The sequence below is a fragment of the Dama dama genome, chromosome 5 (genome assembly GCF_033118175.1).
Source record: "Dama dama isolate Ldn47 chromosome 5, ASM3311817v1, whole genome shotgun sequence".
In the NCBI taxonomy this organism is placed as follows: domain Eukaryota; kingdom Metazoa; phylum Chordata; class Mammalia; order Artiodactyla; family Cervidae; genus Dama; species Dama dama.
The window spans coordinates 55,583,863-55,598,373 of NC_083685.1; positions in this window are offsets into that span (position 1 = coordinate 55,583,863).

The following is a 14,511-nucleotide window of genomic DNA, read 5'->3' on the forward strand; positions in this document are numbered from 1 at the left end:
ATAATATGCCCTATGAAACTCCCAGAATCCTTTACACTGGAACCTGTCTTGGCTGAGAGCTGCATGCACCACCAGGAATGACTCAGTCAAATTAAGGCAAGATGACCAGCCAGAGAAAACTCAGAAACTCACTCCATCACCATAAGGCCTGAGACTGTAGGCCACATGGCAGAGCAGGTCTCCTGGTTTCCCTTACTGCATTGTTCTCCATCCGGGCACACCATTCCAATAAGGTCTTTTGCTTTGTAAGCACATGTATCTCCTCGGAAAGTTCATTTCCGAGTGTTAGACAAGAGCCCATTCTGGACGGGGTACCTCTCCTGCAACAAGAGGAGAAGACAACAAGCAGACCTGGGGTTACATTCACAGTCACACGTTACAGTGAAAGTACTTAGATTTGCCGTGACCGTGGCAGGCGAAGCGTGGCCTCAGCCTCTGCCAGGGACTCTAACAGGGATTATCGGATCACAAGGAAAATGATTATATCCAAAAATCAAACCAAGGTTACAAAACTAAATGCTCAAGATTGTACCTGACATAGCTCTAGTTCAAACTCAGAGACAGGGCCAAATAAACCAGCTTAAAATTCTTATTTTAAGTCAAGAATTTCGGCTTTGATCTTGGGCCACTACTTTTTCCTAGAGCCATCTAGAATAGTGGTATGATCCCTAAAGAGGTTTAAATACTTGAAGCTAGTACAGCCTTGAAAACAGATACTGCTTCCTATTGCTCAAATAGAAGGAAATCTGTATAAGCTGATAATGCACTTTGGCAGGAGGCCAACAACTTCAATATACTCTTTTTTTTTAACTTCAAGGGGCTCAGTAGTCACCAATCTACACCTGTATTCTTATAGTTAAGTGAGATGGGGAGCAGAAGAAGGAAAGGGACTATCTGATGGTTTGAGGTAGAAATACTTATGTCTGCCAATATCTGGTTCTAAATATAAAAAATTTCTTACTACTGGACCACTACACCCTTCACACTCATTTTCATGCTATATAGGTTAGTTTATTTTCTTTATATGCTACAGTCTGAGCTTTATAACTTGTAATTATATGTGTTGTTATATAAAAAATGAATGTAACTACTCATTTTGACAGGCTAATGAGGTGCAGGATTGCAAAATGGTAGAAGTATGTGATTTCATAGAAAATTCTACTACCATACTTGTTTTATATAATAAACCAAATTGCAGACCTCCAAAACATGCTGCTGTCTTATAATAAAACCATTCACAGCCATAGCTAAGAGAAGAGGCTTCCTAGTTTTCAATCAGTGGCAGTCACCTCAGCTATAAAAGAAAATACTCTGGGTGGTTTTGTGGCAGAAAATGAGTCAACACTCAAGAACACTCCAAAAACTGTTAGTCATCAAAATAAACTATCAAATCCTCAAAGTCACTAGAAAATATCAAATATTAAGGAGTTATAACGATCTTAGATACTGCCTACTCTACCAACGGCAATTATATAGCATTTTTTCACTTCACTCATTTTCTTGGTTATTGGCATTGTTCCCAGATATTAATAGTATCTCCTCTTCACTCTAAGATGCTCTCTGTCACTTATACTTTACATTAAAAACACTGTCCAGAAACTTTACACTACATTTTTCAAATGCATATTCCCTTACATAGTATTAATACCAACTATCCACATAAGATAAACACTTTTCCCCTTAACCAACAGAGGACCTTTTGTTTCTTTAAATCAGTCATATTTGGAAACTTTTATATTATATATAAAACTTTATATATTATATTATATAAAAATATATATTATATATACTATTATATTATACATATTGTATTATACATAATAGTATATATATTATACTTTATATATGTAAAATATATATTATATTATATATAATACTTTTATATTATATATTATAGCACCAAAGAAAAACACCAGTGACATTCTCTAGACTTTTCCTTTCTTTCTTTGAAACTTTCCCTCTGACATCCTGGTGACATGAACAGTCAATATGTGAAACAGCAGCTTCACATGGACTCCAGGTCAAGAGCCAGCAAATTACTTGGTCCACTTAAAAAAGAGAATGAATAGGCTTCTAATTACAGTGATGTCAAACATAGAAGAGAAGAAACACTGGATTTCACCTCTGAATCCCTGCTTTATAATTGAGCTACTCCGCATGGTATGGAGTAAGCTCCCTCACTGTTTTCCGACATAACTGGCCATATTACCTCACCTTTGTGGAAGCTGTCTTCCTTTCAATTCCATCTCCCTGTAATAGAGCAAGGAGAGAGTGTCCTAATGACCAAAAATGCTATTTTTGCACAAGTACCTCTCACCCTTTTTCAGAATCTATTTATTCTTAATTCAAACAGAATTTGAAGAATCCTAAAGGCAGGACAGTATCATTATTAAGAGCATGGAGTCAGACTGTCTGAGTTGAATCTTGGCTCTGCTGTTTACCAACTCTGTAACCTTAAGTTACTTAAACTCAGTGCTCTGTTTGATCACTGGTAAGATGAGGAAAACAATACCTTTGATAGAGTTCTTTTAGAATAAAATTAATTAAAATATGTAAAATACCTAGAACTGTTCCAGGCATAGTTTTTGTTTGATTTCTAAACCTACAGTCCTAATGAGATGGATGACACTGGAGCCCCTTATACAGAGTGAAGTAAGCCAGAAAGATAAAGAACATTACAGCATACTAACACATATATATGGAATTTAGAAAGATGGTAATGATAACCCTATATGCAAAACAGAAAAAGAGACACAGAAATATAGAACAGACTTTTGAACTCTGTGGGAGAAGGTGAGGGTGGGATGTTTTGAAAGAACAGCATGTATATTATCTATGGTGAAACAGATCACCAGCCCAGGTGGGATGCATGAGACAAGTGCTCTGGCCTGGTGCACTGGGAAGACCCAGAGGAATCGGGTGGAGAGGGAGGTGGGAGGGGGGATCGGGATGGGGAATATGTGTAAATCTATGGCTGATTCATATCAATGTATGACAAAACCCACTGAAATGTTGTGAAGTAATTAGCCTCCAACTAATAAAAAAAAATAAAATAAACCTATAAAATATGCAATAAAAAGAAAAGAGACAAGAGCTTCTGTAGGCATTTACACTGACACCAGCAAGCATTACCAACTTAAAGTCTTAACAGCAAAGGGAAGAGATGGGGGTATTGCTTTAAAACAGATGTGAGAACTGGGAACACGGAGTATGGGAACTGAGAAATGGAATATCTCCTGCTATATTAGTAAACAAGGCTGTCACAGTCATCAGCGATTACAGCCCTTCAACAGGAGCTGATGAGGCCTAAAGGCACTCAAAAAGGAAAAGAATACCTGTGACCTGACAGCCATCAGACTGCAGCCATTCCCTGTGGTGAGCCCCAAGAAAACTCAGGATGTGAAAAACACAGGATACTGGCCCCGATAGCTGACATGCATATGGAAGGAATGATTGCAGTGAGCTCAGACTCTTGCATCTTCCCATACAGAGAAAGCGCTACATTCCTTAACGGGATATCATGTTTTCTTTAATTAACAGTAATCTTCTGATGACTACCTACCCTTTGTTGGCAAACTTCTATATAATTTTGCTCCTATCCCTCCCCTCCTTGGAGCAGTTCTCTTAGGGTTACTTGAGATGCTCCTGGGCATAAGTCCGAAGAATTTCCACCAAACAAAACATGACTCTCAACTTTTAGGTTGTAAATATTTTTTAAGCCGACAGAATAAAAGCCTGGTGAGTATCCAAGGGCATCACTCTATTACATTGCAATGGAGCAGTGAATATTTATTAAGAAGAACCTGAACCGTCATGTCTGAGGACCTCTATTTCAGCTCAGTAAAATAGTTAATGTTTGTAAAGATAACCCTAAGCATTTAAGAAATGATTGAAATAGGCTTAACAATTTCACTGAAGCTACAATAAAAGTTGAAAGATTTCTACTCAAAATACTCAAATAAAAATTTTTAGTGCCATATACATACTTAACTAGCCAAAATACTCAATTATTTAGAATGATTTAATCTAAGTGATCTAGTTATAAGAAGATACAGAGAGAATAAAATCATAGTATAAAATAGCAAATGACTTCATGAGGAGGTGTGGCAAAGACTGCTAATTATCCTCTAATCTTTCATTTTCTGAGTCTTCGTTTGGACATAGAAAGGTGCTGAGTATATGGTGACATGACTTTCCACTCATCTAGAGGCTACATGTCCTTGTCTCCCTTGTAGTTCAGTGTGGCATGTGATTAACCTCTTATCATTAGAGTGTCAGTGGAATCTATTTTATTATAATCTAACCTATTGTGGTGCTTCCTTGGAGAAGGAAATGGCACCCCACTCCAACATTCTTGCCTGGAGAATCCCAGGGACAGAGGAGCCTGGTAGGCTGCCATCTATGGGGTCGAGAAGAGTCAGACCCAACTGAGTGACTTCACTTTCACTTTTCACTTTCATGCATTGGAGAAGGAAATGGCAACCCACTCCAGTGTTCTTGCCTGGAGAATCCCAGGGATGGGGGAGTCTGGTGGGCTGCCGTCTATGGGGTCGCACAGTGTCAGACACGACTGATGAGACTTAGCAGCAGCAGCATTGTGGTGCTTCCTTATTGGAAAATAGCTTGGCTTCCACTTCCTCATCCTCTCCCCACAAGCTGTTTGGGGAACATGAAGCAGGTAAGCTAGCTTCTACCATGCAGATGAGGTAGCCACCAAGGAAATGGAACAAAAAGAGGAAACTGGGTTCCCAGATCTACTCATGGAGGGACGAAGGTGACTGCCTCCCCTCAAGGCAATTAATTTCTATCTCAATCAAGCTAGAGCAATTTGGGGTCTTTTTGTTGTAGAAGCCAAGTATTATCTTAATAAATTTAGAAAAAGATAACACAAATTAAATTCAAATGCATTTTGAGTGCAAGTATTATTCAAATTATTATGTGAGGCTTTATAAAGATGCAGTATTAATTAGATGCAGGTTCTGCCTCCAGAGACATTATAACCCAGAAAAGATGAGCCAAGTACCCAGACAATTATATTACCACATAGTCTATGTTGCTTGTCATCTGAGAGCTATAAACAAGGTGCCATGGGATTAAGGTAAGAAACAATTCTATCAACTTGGACCAGAGAATCTCAACCAGGAAAATCCTCATGAAGAGAGCCTTTGAGAAGGACCTATCATTGAAAGGATTTCAAAGGCAGAGATAAATAATGATAAGAAAAAAAACCATTATAAATAAAAGCACTAGAGCAGAAAAGTGGATACATATTCATGTGTCCTATTAGAATGGAGGGTAAGGTTAAACAGGTAAGCTAAAAGAGTAAGTTTAGAACCATATTGAGAAGAGCAATGAATTAAATTATAAAATATGTATTAAGCTCTTTCCATATGCAAACATTGTGCTAAGTGTTTTGTGTACTTTTTCAGCTGGTCATCAAAATAAACTCTGATCTTTTTTGATGGTACTGATGAACCTATTTTCACGGCAGCAATGGAGATGCAGACAGAGAAAAGACTTACGGACATGGGTTGGGGGAAGGAAGGAGAGGGTGAGACGAACGGTGTGAGTAGCATGGAAGCATATACACTACCATAGGTAAAATAGACAGCCAATGGAAATTTGCTATATAATTCAGGGAACTCAAATCGGGCCTCTGTAACAACCTAGAAGGGTGGGAAAGCATGGGTGGTGGGAGGGTTTCAAGAGGGAGGGGACATATGTACACCTATGGCTCATTCATGTTGATATGTGACAAATCAAACCCATATTGTAAAGCAATTATCCATTAATCAAACAGAAATGAATTAAAAAAAATAAATTCTGGTCTTTCACACATCACTTCTAGTGTGAGGGGTCTATACCTAGTTCAGCAAGCAATGGACATTTTGATGAGCCACGAGAAAGTGGGTGGCACTCCCCAGCTGCGCTTCAGGAAGGTTGTTCACCATGTGGCAGTGTGCAGTGCAGAATGCCAACGACAGCAGTGAGGATATGTGTGTGTGTGTGTGTGAGTGTGAGTGTGTGTGAGTGTGTGTGTGTGAGTGTGTGTGTGTGAGTGTGTGTGTGAGTGAGTGTGTGTGTGTGTGAGTGTGTGTGTATGTGTGTGAGTGTGTGTGTGAGTGTGTGAGTGTGTGTGTGTGTGTGATAGACAAGGCAAAAGATGAGGGGTGAGGGCAGTGTGGCAACACTGGCCCAGGAAAAGGGGGGGTGGCTGGACTCAAGACATTATGAAGAACTTGGCAAGTAATTATGTGACTGTGTGAAGAGCTCTGTGAAAAAGGAACTGGGGGAATAACTCTAGGGTTTAGGAATTAAGCCTTGAAATTAAAAAAATAAGGAATTAGACATATGATTAACAACAACAACAAAAACAGGAGGTCAGGAGGTCTCCTGGGCTTACTGAGATGTTGAGGAAGTCTATGCAGAGAATCTTCGCTTTCTCTCTACCATGGTTCAGTATATGCCTTTGCAGAACATAGTTTTATGTTTTTAAATCCTTTTACTCTGAAAAATAGAAATAAAAACATCCCTTATAGACTTCTCTGAGATTGAAATAAGATTTTTTTTTTTAAAAAAAAGGTATGAAATAGTACCTGGCACCATAGCACTATAGATAGCACATAATAGGCAGTGTGTACGTGCTAAGTCACTTCACTCATGTTCAACTATTTGTGACCCCCTGGACTTCAGCCTACCAGGCACCTCTGTCCATGGGGATTCTCCAGGTAAGAATACTGAAGTGGGCTCCCATGCCCTCCTCCAGGGGATCTTCCCAACCCAGGGACTGAGCCTGTGGCTCCTGCGCCGCAGGTAGATTCTTTCACTGCTGAGCCACCAGGCGAGCCCCAGGCACTGACCAAACAGTTAGTGTTTGCTGCTGCTTCTGCTTTTTCTCCTGACGTGATGGAAACTTGGGAGCAAGAGATATAGGTTTCAAAAGTTTCTGTGTGTATATGCTTATGTGTGTGATCCATATATATAAAGAAGATGCAAGAGATGATGGAAACACCAACAAAAAAAGGAACAGTTTTTTGTTTTTTTTACCTCATGGCCTGTGGCTTAGTTCCCCAACCAGGGTTTCAACCCACCCCTTGCATTGGATGTGCAGTATCTTAACTGTTGGACCAGCAGACAAATCCCCAGGGGAAAGTTATAAGGGGAGAATCTTGGTAAATACCTCCATTTTAAGACACTGTAGAAAGATGGGAGCTGGTGAAGGAGACAGAGGAGGCAAGAAGCAATGAGGTAAGAAGAAATGAGAGCTGAGGAGAAAAGAAAATTCAAAGGGTGATGGTAATCATGTCAAATGCTGCTTAGAGGACAAAAAAGAATTGCAATCTGAGAGAAATAGTATTGATTCACGTGTCAGAGTAAAAAAAGAAAAAAAACGAAACTTGTCAGGAGATGGAGACCAAAAGGTATTTATCAACATGTGGGAAAGATCTGGTAAAGAGAAGGATTACATTTACAAAGGAGAAAGAAAAATCGAAGGAATGAAACCTCAGAGGAAGGAAAAGAGTTTTGATGAGGAGCATGGGTGCAAAGATCAGCCTTTGCCAGGAAGAGAGATGCACTTTCCTCAAGGAGGGAAGAGAGAGAGGGCAGGCATTGTGGGGGCTGAAGACAAGAAGACATCGCAGCAACTCTGCCTCTGATAGAGCACCTTAAAGCCGGCTTTTTAGTAAAGTAATAGGTTAAGTCAACTATTGAGAGGCAGTAGTTGCTTAAAGACATCAGTTCCCCTCCCGTCCCCGCCACCGCCCCCACAGGTAAAGGGCATTTATTAAGTGTGTGTTAGTTGCTCAGTCATGTCGGACTCCTTTGACCCCATGGACTGCAGGCTCCTCTGTCCATGGAATTCTCTAGGCCAGAATACTAGAGTGAGTCCAATCCCTCCTCCAGGGGATCTTCCTAACCCAGGGATCAAACCCAGGTCTCCTGCATTGCAGGCAGATTCTTTACCATCTGAGCCACCAAAAACATTATTTATTAATGTTTCCACTTTAATAATATTTTGCCAAACCCATTTTTCTCCTCAAAGGATTCATTTTTCTACTGTTCGGTGAGAGTCCTCAGAGAAAAGCATCTTGAGTGACTGAAATGAGTCACTCCCAGTCATTCCCACTCCTTAATGTCAACTCTGCATATAAAAGGAATAAATGGTGGTGGCTGCAGAAGGGATAGAAAATTCCACAGAACATCCTGAAACAGCTTCCTATGGAGTATAGGAAGGTGCACTGTAATGCAATTTTGACAGTTCGTTCTGTATCCACTGTACTGGCATGAATGATGTTTGCTAAAACTTCATGTACACCCAGAATCTCAGACTGTGACCTTGCTTGAAAAATAGGGTCTTTGCAGATGTACTAGTTAAGCAAGGTCATTCTAGATAAGGGTAGACCCTAATTGGTATGACTTTTACCCTTCTAAGAAGAGGGAAATTTGGACACAGCCACAGAAGGAAGACATGTGAAGACAGGCAGAGTTTGGAGTTAAGCTGTCTCAAGTCAAGAAATGTCTAGAACATTCAGATGCTGGAAGAAGCAAGAGAGAATCATCCCCTATAGGCTTCAGAGGAAGCAGAGCTCAGTCAACATCTTGATTTTGAGCTTCTGGCCTCCTGAACTGTGCGTACGAGCTGTCACTTCAGTCCTGTCCGACTCTTTGTGACCCTATGGACCATAGTCCACCAGGTTCTTTTGTCCACGGGATTCTCCAGAGAAGAATACTGGAGTGGATGGCCATGCCCTCCTCCAGGGGATCTTCCCACCCCAGGGATCAAACCCACACCTCCTATGTCTTGTGCACTAGCAGGCAGGTTCTTTACCACTAGCACTACCTGGCAAGCCCCTCCAGAACTGTGCGGATCATAGAAAAACAACAACAAATTTCTGTTGTTTCAGACCACCTAGTATATGGTGCTTTTTTATACCAGTCCTAGGAAACTAATAACACCCACCAAAAAGAAATAAGGCACTAAGTCCCATGACTAATAAATTCTTCCTTTATTGGACCTCATAAGTATCACCTAAAAATCAAAAGTACCGTTTTCTATCAGAACTTAGCTTTGTTGAGCCTGAATCTCTCTCCAGAGGCATCAAGAAAAAACCTCTAAGTTCTTAAATTGTCATTGTAAGCAGAGTAGCAGTTTATCTGAACACCCTGAAAATATGATGGGAAATGGACATGAGAGAAGAAAAGCACTTTAAAACCGATTACATAAAAAATTACCCAAGTGCCACTAGTCCCAAGGTTCTACAGAAGAGGTCAGTCAAATGAGGATGAGAACTAATCATTCAGAATAACCAATTAGCAGAGGAAAAAATAATAGCCTAAGGCCCTAATATGTGTCCCTTTAAAAGGAAAGACACCCAATTAGAACATTGAGCCTAGAGCGAGGTACAGTGATGAAAGCAGCAAAAAAAAAAAAAAGTATGAGGGTTCCATCTGGAATTCCTTGATAACACATCAAAAAGAATCACATGGGTTTAGACGGCCAGAGGGACCAAAAGGACAAAGGCCTACCCCGTGTTTGAAGACTGTGTTTCTGAATCCTACCACACATTTGGATTAAAAAAAAAAAAAAAACTGACGCTATGCTTTGAGCACGGAAGATATCACAGGAGGAAATAAAACAAAATTTAGAGATCAAGGTCTGAGACTGTGGTCCAATTACTCTGGAGAGGTGGTGAAAAATACTACAAAGAGCCATAGAAAAGCACAAGAGAAACTTCAGACCTAAGCTTCTCCTTTCACATGAGACAATGAAATCAGTGGGAGATAAAGGGAGAAATCTATTCCTTTTTTATTTAAAGAATTCCTGGAAAATATGCTGTGTTTATCTGTGCAAAATGAAACAAAACATAATGGGGAAAAAAGGGTGACAGCAAAAAGTTATAACGATATTATTTTGTAAGAACACCAAATTTTGATTTTAAAATGGACTAGGATCATTACAGACTTCGAAGAATTTGACTAGCAAGATCAAAATGAGTCTTCAGAAAGATGTTTCTTCCTGCTCTGTGAACAGGATAGTTTTCAGAACAGAGAAGGTGATAAAAAGAATTTGAACATGAAGCAAGTGAGCAGCCAGACCGGGCTATGTATGTAAAAGACCAAGACAGAATTCAAAGTAGATTAGATGAAACAGACCTGCGCTTAGATCTGCTTTCCTCCCATAAGCCCTCCAACCAAACCTCCAATCTTATTCTCCGGCCCTCAGGCAAACATTCCATCAACCCTTGGCCTACAATCCCTTGATCCGAATAACCTTTTCATTGTCCCTCATCTCCCTGGTGTTCCTGCCTCCCTGCTTACACAATTTAAATAAAGCCATTCATATTATAATCACCCCTTTCTGCTACCAACTCCTGACCTCCCTTTCTTTCCATTATACTCAACTTGCTAAATCCCAGTGTTTATTAAGCCTAGGTCCCCACCCTCTCCACTCCTGCACCCAGACAACTGACTGGAGATAAAGAAAAATACACAACCATGCTCACCCTTCTCCCTTCTATTTCATAATCCCTAACATTTCATATACAGCCTTGACGTACTCCTTTTCCTATTTGGAACCAGTCTGTTGTTCCATGTCCAGTTCTAACTGTTGCTTCCTGACCTGCATATAGGTTTCTTAAGAGGCAGGCCTGGTGGTCTGGTATTCCCATCTCTTGAAGTTTTTCCACAGTTTACAGTGATCCACACAGTCAAAGGCTCTGGCATAGTCAATAAAGCAGAAATAGATGTTTTTCTGGAACTCTCTTGCTCTTTCTATGATCCAGCAGATGTTGGCAATTTGATCTCTGGTTCCTCTGCCTTTTCTAAAACCAGCTTGAACATCTTGAAGTTCACGGTTCACGTTATTGCTGAAGCCTGGCTTGGAGAATGTTGAGCATTACTTTACTAGCCTGTGAGAATAGTGCAATTATGTGGTAGTTTGAGCATCCTTTGAGATTGCCTTTCTTTGGGATTGGAATGAAAACGGACCTTTTCCAGTCCTGTGGCCACTGCTGAGTTTTCCAAATTTGCTGGCATGTTGAGTGCAGCACTTTCACAGCATCATCTTTTAGGATTTGAAATAGCTCAACTAGAATTCCATCACCTCCACTAGCTTTGTTCATAGTGATGCTTCCTAAGGCCTACTTGACTTCGCACTCCAGGATGTCTGGCTCTAGGTGAGTGATCACACCACCGTGATTATCTGGGTCGTGAAGATCTTTTTTGTACAGTTCTTCTGTGTATTCTTGCCACCTCTTCTTAATATCTTCTGATTTGTTAGGTCCCTACCATTTCTGTCCTTTATCGAGCCCATCTTTGCATGAAATGTTCCCTTGGCATCTCTAATTTTCTTGAAGAGATCTCTAGTCTTTCCCATTCTATTGTTTTCCTCTATTTCTTTGCATTGATCGCTGAGGAAGGCTTTCTTATCTCTCCTTGCTATTCTTTGGAACTCTGCATTCAAATAGGAATAGCTTTCCTTTTCTCCTTTGCTTTTCGCTTCTCTTCTTTTCACAGCTATTTGTAAGGCCTCTTCAGATAGCCATTTTGCTTTTTTGCATTTCTTTTCCATGGTGTTCATTGGAAGGGCTGATGTTGAAGCTGAAACTCCAGTACTTTGACCACCTGATGTGAAGAGTTGACTCATTGGAAAAGACCCTGATGCTGTGAGGGATTGGGGACAGGAGGAGAAGGGGACGACAGAGGATGAGATGGCTGGATGGCATCACCGACTCTATGGACATGAGTTTGGGTAAAGTCCGGGAGTTGGTGATGGACAGGGAGGCCTGGCGTGCTGCAGTTCATGGGGTCGCAAAGAGTCAGACATGACTGAGCGACTGAACTGAACTGAACCTTTCATAAGACACTTGCACAGCAACCTGTCTTCCTGGTCCATTCACTCTTCTGCTCACTTAAATAATTATTTCATGTCATCTCTGTTCTCAAATCTCCAGGACCATTTCTCCTTAGCTGATGATCTTGCTTCCTATTCCTCTGAAAATACAGATGATATCTTTAAAAGAAATTTTTCAAGCTCTTACTACCATATCTGCTTTTACATCATTCTTTCTTTTTTGATGATAAAAAAGAATGACCCAAGCTTTTCCCCAACCCCTTCTGTTGTCTCTAGGGTCCATCTCCTCTTAACCTGCTCAAAGACATCACTACTCCCTCTTTTCCATGATCATTTTCCTCTCTTAGATCACTATCACTGGCAGACAAACATACCATCTTTAAAAAAATTCTTTCCATACTCTTCTTCAGTTACTGTCCTATTTTCCTATTCCAAACTGCTCAGAAACTTAATTTTCTGTCCTGAATTTTATTCTGCCTTCAACCTAGTTCACACGGCTTTTGCTTTCACCACTTAAACTGGACTCCTATCTTATACCACTCACAAAAGCAACCTGAAATAGATTGAAGGAATAAATGAAAGACCTGACACCATAAAACTCCTAGGATAAAACACAGCAGAAAAGCTCAACACTGGTCTTGGCAACAATTTTTTGATATGACATCAAAAGCATAAGCATCAAAAGCAAAAATCAACAAGTTGGATGACATAAAACTAAAAAGTTTCTGCACAGCAGAAGAAATAATCAACAAAATAAGGAAGCAACCTATGGAATGAGAGAATATATTTGCATACCATAGAGCAAATAAGGAATTAAGATCCAAAATATATAAGGAACTTACACAACTCAATAACAAAAGTAAAAATAAAAAATCCTCATAATCCAATTTTACAATGGGCAAAGAGCTTTAACAGACATTTTTCCAAAGAAAATGTACAGCTAACCAACAAGTAGCTGAAGAGATACTCAACATCACGAACCATCAGAGAAATGCAAATCAAAACCACCATGAGATATTATATCACATCTGTTAGAATGACTTTTATCAAAAAGATAATGATAACAAGGATGACAAAACTGTGGAAAAAAGGAAACCCTTGTGCACAGTTGGTGAGAATATAAATCAATGCAGCCACTATGGGGAGCAGTTCCTCAAAAAACTGAAAATAGAACTGTCATGAAAGTGAAAGTGTTAGTCGCTCAGTCGTGTCTGACTCTTTTCGACCCCATAGACTGTAGCTACCAGGCTCCTCTGTCCACAGGATTCTCCAGGCAAGAACACTGGAGTGGGTTGCCATTCCCTTCTCCAGGGGATCTTCCTGACCCTGGAATCAAACCCAGGTCTCCTACCTTGCAGGCAGACTCTTTACCATCTGAACCACCAGGGAAGCCCCAAAAAACCACCAAATGATACAGCAATTCCACTTCTGAGTATATATCCAAAGTAAAGGAGATCACTCTCTTGAAAAGATATCTGCACTCCCATACTTATTGCAGCATTATTAAAAACAGCCAAGATATGGAAGCAAATTATGTTGTGGTATATGTAGATATAAAATGGAACATTACTCAGCTATAAAAAGAATTGATTATATTCTTTGCAGCAAAGGATGAAGAAGCTCTATACAGTCAGCAAAAACAAGACCGGGAGCTGACTGTGGCTCAGATAATGAACTCCTTATTGCCAAATTCACACTTAAATTGAAGAAAGTAGGGAAAACCACTAGACCATTCAAGTATGACCTATATCAAATCCCTTATAATTATACAGTGGAAGTGAAAAATACATTTAAGGGACTAGATCTGATAGAGTGCCTGATGAACTATGGACAGAAGTTCATGACATTGTACAGGAGACAGGGATCAAGACCATCTCCAAGAAAAAGAAATGCAAAAAAGCAAAATGGATGTCTGAGGAAGCCTTACAAATAGCTGTGAAAAGAAAAGAAGCCAAAATCAAAGGAGAAAAGGAAAGATATACCCAACAGAATGCAGAGTTCCATAGAATAAAAATGAGAGATAAGAAAGCTTTCCTCAGTGATCAGCATAAAGAAATAGAGGGAAAAAATAGAATGGGAAAGACCAGAGATCTCTTCAGGAAAATTAGAGATAACAAGGGAAAATTTCATTCAAAGATGGGCTCGATAAAGGACAGAAATGGTAGGGACCTAACAAATCAGAAGATATTAAGAAGAGGTGGCAAGAATACACAGAAGAACTATACAAAAAAGATCTTCACGACCCAGATAATCATGATGGTGTGATCACTGACCTAGAGCCAGACATCCTGCAATCCAAAGTCAAGTAGGCCTTAGAAAGCATCACTATGAACAAAGCTAGTGGAGGTGATGGAATTTCAGTTGAGCTATTTCAAATCCTAAAAGATGATGCTGGGAAAGTGCTGCACTCAATATGCCAGCAAATTTGGAAAACTCAGCAGCAGTGGCCACAGGACTGGAAAATGTCAGTTTTCATTCCAATCCCAAAGAAAGGCAATCTCAAAGGATGCTCAAACTACCGCAGAATTGCACTATTCTCACAGGCTAGTAAAGTAATGCTCAACATTCTCCAAGCCAGGCTTCAGCAATAATGTGAACCATGAACTTCCAGACGTTCAAGCTGGTTTTAGAAAAGGCAGAGGAACCAGAGATCAAAT